This window comes from Xiphias gladius, chromosome 5 (genome assembly GCF_016859285.1).
Source record: "Xiphias gladius isolate SHS-SW01 ecotype Sanya breed wild chromosome 5, ASM1685928v1, whole genome shotgun sequence".
In the NCBI taxonomy this organism is placed as follows: domain Eukaryota; kingdom Metazoa; phylum Chordata; class Actinopteri; order Istiophoriformes; family Xiphiidae; genus Xiphias; species Xiphias gladius.
In genome coordinates this window covers 16,290,364-16,295,548 of record NC_053404.1, presented here as the reverse complement: position 1 = coordinate 16,295,548, position 5,185 = coordinate 16,290,364, and the positions used below count along the sequence as shown (strand labels likewise).

The 5,185-nt window shown below is 37.2% G+C and overlaps 1 long non-coding RNA gene across 1 annotated transcript; it reads right to left on the bottom strand.

Moving 5' to 3' along the window:
- Positions 1 to 1,351: 1,351 nt before the first annotated feature.
- Positions 1,352 to 3,928, bottom strand: LOC120789974. Its single transcript, XR_005707485.1, has 2 exons — positions 3,653 to 3,928; positions 1,352 to 2,355 (listed from the first exon to the last, which is right to left on the bottom strand). It is a non-coding gene; the product is annotated as an uncharacterized LOC120789974 (long non-coding RNA).
- Between the last annotated feature and the right edge of the window lie 1,257 nt (positions 3,929 to 5,185).

Genomic DNA, 5,185 nt, shown 5'->3' with positions numbered 1-5,185 from the left:
GTGTGTTTGCCTCACAAAAAGAAAAAAAATGTAACCGCCAAATGATAAATTAAATAAGCAACTGTTGGTCCAAGTATGCATTACTCAGCACTGTGGCTTGAATACCAATGAATGCATTTTTACATCTAATCACTGAAGCATGCATGAGCAAAAAGGATATTAGCATCATTACTGATGGGTTTTTTTACTGACAAGACACTACGTTTTGCCCACCTTTCTGGTTCTGACTGTCCTCGATGCATTATTTGCACAATTATAGCTGTGAATTCCCATCCGAACGGTGTCTGAAACTGATGTTTACTCAATATCTTACTCAGTATCTTTTAAAATGTCAGCCACCCACATCATGCATGCAGCAACATCGGGGATTTGTTGAGGCACATCACAGATAATTAATATAATAACATGATTCAGATAACATTACTCATATTAAGGTGTCTTCCTGTGCTGTTCTTTTAACGCCTCGAGGGACTGGTGATGTGAAAAAGTCGGAATGATGAAAAAGGCGAAAACAAATCTTAAAATCATGAAAATATAAGCTGTCAGGTGTTTGGTTTCACTGAGCTGATATCATCTCCATGCCAGAAGAAAACAATCCCTGACATTTCCTGTGATCCACAATGATCTGCACATACTACAGTGTCTTTACTTTTTGATCATGGACATCTTATGACAATAAGGTTTGATGTTTGAAATCTAAATGTGAAATTCTGAATGGCTGATGAAAGGGATGTTGGAGAATTCCCATGTAAATATGTGCATACAATGTGTTTTGTATTCGTACTTAATTTGTAAGATATTTACATATTTGCAATGGACTAATTATGTACGGATAGAGTTCTTTAATGTCTTTAAAGTATATAGCTTTCAAATGTAATTTTTTCTTTTTTCTTATTTTATTTATTCCATTTCAGATAGTTCTTTGTTAGATTCATACCTCTTTTGCCTGTGTTTATTCTCTTGTATTATGTGAAGTGCCCCCTATAAATATGTGCTTTATAACACACTACAATATACTGTATAGTTGTATATTTTGAAGTTTTTATTAACATGTTTCAACAACTATATGTGAATAATTTGTGCATAAGTAAAAACGATAAAAAGATTATTAAAGATTATAAATTATATAAGAAAAGGATCTAAGTTTGAAAATGTTACGGGGACATCATAATGTTATGTACTGTGTTACAAACCATGCTGTCTGTATATATTGATGTGTTTATATATATATATATATATATATATATATAAATGCTAAAAAATTATATGACATAGTTTTGAACACATTTAGAAAGAGGCAGGTGAACGATTTATACGTTTATATAGTCGATCAATAAAGGTTTGAACATGCTGGATTTGTAACATGATTTATTATGACTACAGCTATGTTTTACTGTGTTATCAATCATTCATAAACTGATTTTACACCAGTCACAGACGAGGGTTATACTTGTTGACAAATACATAAATAATCAATTAAAAATGTATGTAAGAAATAATCTAACCTTAAAATGGTCCTTATAATTTCTTTTAAATACGTTATGTGTTTTATTAAGGATTAATTTATACTGCTTTTATAATCCTCACTGGACTTTTGTACAACAATAAAATATGTGATAGTCCATTGTTTTTACATATTATAGGAACTGTACCAATTTGGATCAGTTACCCCCTAAAAAGACTGAATATGGAGACTCGTTAAGCCTGGTTTATACATCTTCGTAGGATCCTTGCAGACGCCATTGCGAGCATTTATACCTGTGCTCTGCAAACGGTACTCGGTGGTGGGGTTTCTATGTCACTGTGTGTGTACTGCAAACAATGGCACCTGAAACTGAGCAGATCATGTTGGAGTTGGAGCTGATAAACGTTGAACCACAGTCACTTTTACTGAAATTACTCCACAGAAAAGAGGGCAGATGGTGTGTAGGACCACAGTTGGAAGTTTTTCTGTGCTTGTCCGACCACTGAGAGACATGGAACCTACATGCTGCGGAGTGGACCAATCACAGTTGTTGCGGTCTGCATCGCCGCAACGTGTCGTTACATTTCTAGGGAAAGACCATTTATATTGCCTCAGTGTGGAGATGAACAGGCACCGCCCTGCGTGTTTAGACGTTCAAGGTAGATGGATGTGTGGTGTGCTCCACTTTGACAGGGCTTATTAGTAAGAGTAATGCCTGCAGTCTGGATGCCACCAACTGGTAACAGTTGTTGCTGTGTGGGATGTGCTGTTTTGGTTTGTTCGTCATAGTTAAGAATGGGGGCGAGTGTGTCGCGCCTGCTGGTGGATGTGTGAACAGCTCGGTGACAAATCAGAGGAACATCTGTTGCCTCCATTCGGCTGAAATACATCTGAAATGACACAGAAACGAATTGTTTTGCTTTTAATAAAATAAAAATATCAGTATCATAAAATATTACTCAGATAAACAGTAAACGCAGGAATACATTTTCCAAGGAGTTAGACTGCAACAGCAACAGATCTTCGTCCTTTAAACTAAAGTTAAAATACACCTTTGTCTTTATATTTTGATCTTAAAATCCCATCATCTTTACTTCCCGGAATACAGTGATGCAGTCTTCATTGGGCCATATAAAACCCAATAAAATCACCACAGATCTTTGAGTAAGCCAGCCCATCTGGCCTTCTTTCTCGAATGAAATTCCCAGTGATTTACGTTCAATCCCTCCCTGTGCAATGTTCCACTTCAGATGTTTCTGTTCCGAACAGAAATTACACGGAGTCGGGACGCAGCCATAATGATGCAGCGCCAACCTTTCGCTAAACGTGCATGGATCCAGTTATTTTTAAAAAACACAACCACTTTTAAAATGTCACAAAAAGGAACCTGTGTGTCTACATCAGTTAACTTTAAGGGAATATATACACGTTTCCTGAAAACTGAATGAGGCAGCTTTGGGTTTAAAATGCAGTCCCATTTTAGGCCAATTAGTTGATTACACTTTTTGATTGAAACAAGCCATGTAATTTGGTACCAATGATAGGAAAATAAAAACAAAGTACTAAGACAGTTTTGAGTTTAGTTTGTTGTGTTAATCTATATGCATTTGTTCAGATCCAGAGGAATTTCCTATAATTGGAAAACTATATTCACATATGTAGAATTATACACTTGCTTGAGGACCAATTATACATTTTTGGATGTACAGCAAACCTGTTGTGTACCAATTAAAAGACTCAAGGTAGAATTTTACTGGAATTAATAAGTGAAATTCAACACTTTCCATTTTTCCTATCATAAGACTTTAATAAGGTCCTTTTTTTTTTAGAAAGTTTCCATTAATTTACAGTTGCCTATCGGCTCCTTTCCAGGAAATTACACGACCTGTAAAAAAGTGTTAGCCTTTTTTTTCCCCACCCAACAAGTCAGGGAAATGGTTGTTCATAACTTACTTCACTCATGTACTAGTGTTATCTAATATTTAATGCTTTTACCCAAATATGAGAGGAAAGAAAAGCACATGGCAACGCACTAAATGGTAACCCGACCACAGCACGGCAAATGACTTTTGTGTCACAGCATGGTCACTCGTCGGGAAAATTATTTTGTTTAAAAAGCCACTTTGGAGCCTTTGTGCCACGAAGTATTCACCAGGTTGATAGTGTCAAGCCTAACGAAGAACTCACTTGACTTCATGTGATTCCATCGGAGTCGACTAAAGATTGCCAGAAACGTTTTTTCGACTGAAATCCAGTCATCTGTCAGCTGCTCCTGTAACTTTCAAACTGGAAAATCGGGAGAAAGTGCCGCTCTGGCTTTCACCTGTGGCTCTTTACCCAACACAAACAAATGACTTAACCAAACAAAATCAAATCTGCTCTATCAACGACCGAGCCACACGCGATGCTCTCAGGTGTACGATTACATGTCCTCCTGCCATCAGTACTCAGGGCTCCTCCACCAACAAATATACAAAGGGCTTAATTGGCAACCGATGCGGCTTGTTATCCTCATGGGCAAGCACCTGGCACTCTGCTAAGTCTCCAGCCGACTCACCCACGCATCTGACCTGACTGCTCTCATAAAGAGTTAACAAGAGCAACATACTCGGAATTCTGTACGAAACCTGTGTCTACGATGAAATCTATTTAATATTCTATATTCAATATTCATAGCTTACTTTATAATGGATGTTGTCCTTATTATTGTAGATACGGTATGTACAGTATATCTTCCTATAGCATTGTCATAAGACTTTTGATGATAGCATGCATTAATATTTTATGTAACTCCCCTCCTCGTTGCTTTTAGAATGTAACTTCAAGCTTGGTGGAATGGATTTCACATGGATTTGAAGTAATATATGACATTAAATTATACAATATGATTATCTGAATGAACGTTTCTTTGATGATCAAAAGAGCACAGAAACTGTTTGCTGGATCCACGTTTTACTGACATTTTCTCAGCACTGGAGTCAGAAATTTTAATTACTCAAAAATGAAGAGGCGATAATATCAAGTGTTGGCTTCATTTGCTGATGACTAATGACACAGTGAGTGCACATCATCTCATCCTGTTGCCTCTAAACTCTGCTAATAGCTGACAGTCTCCTGCCATCATGAACACCATCTGTGGAGGATTTCATTTTGGATTCAGCTGCAACAAGAAAGCCCATTTTAAGTCTTTTTCTTTTGTTTTTGTTTTTTTTACTTGTTACTGCATAAGCAAAACAAGACAGTGTTATCTGTTGATGTCCTGTTTTTTTCAATGTCAAATTGACAGGTTTCCTGTGTACACACAAATTGAGGATGCGTGCCGAAGCAGCCTTTTAAACACACAGTAACAGTGTGAGCTGTCTTACCTTAAAACTGGTGTTTATTCTTGCAGTTCCATCCACAGCCTTCATAAAATCACTGGAGCTAACAGCTAATTCTGCTCTCTGAGCAAACAGGCAGGTTTCCTTCTTGAGATAACAAACATTTTAGCGTCAGCGATTTGTGCAGTTTTAGGGCCGAAAAACAACTTTTCATGCTGATCTCTTGATAAGCTCCGGCCTGTCCACTTCTGCTATGTGCATATTACAAGTTGAGATAAAGTCTTGGTAGGGCTAATTTGTCAGATGGATGGCATTAAACCAATGCAGAGGAAGGGGACGCAACAACAGGACGTAATTAGAAGAGAACCAGTCAAACCTCAAATGGTGAAAGACAATGTAG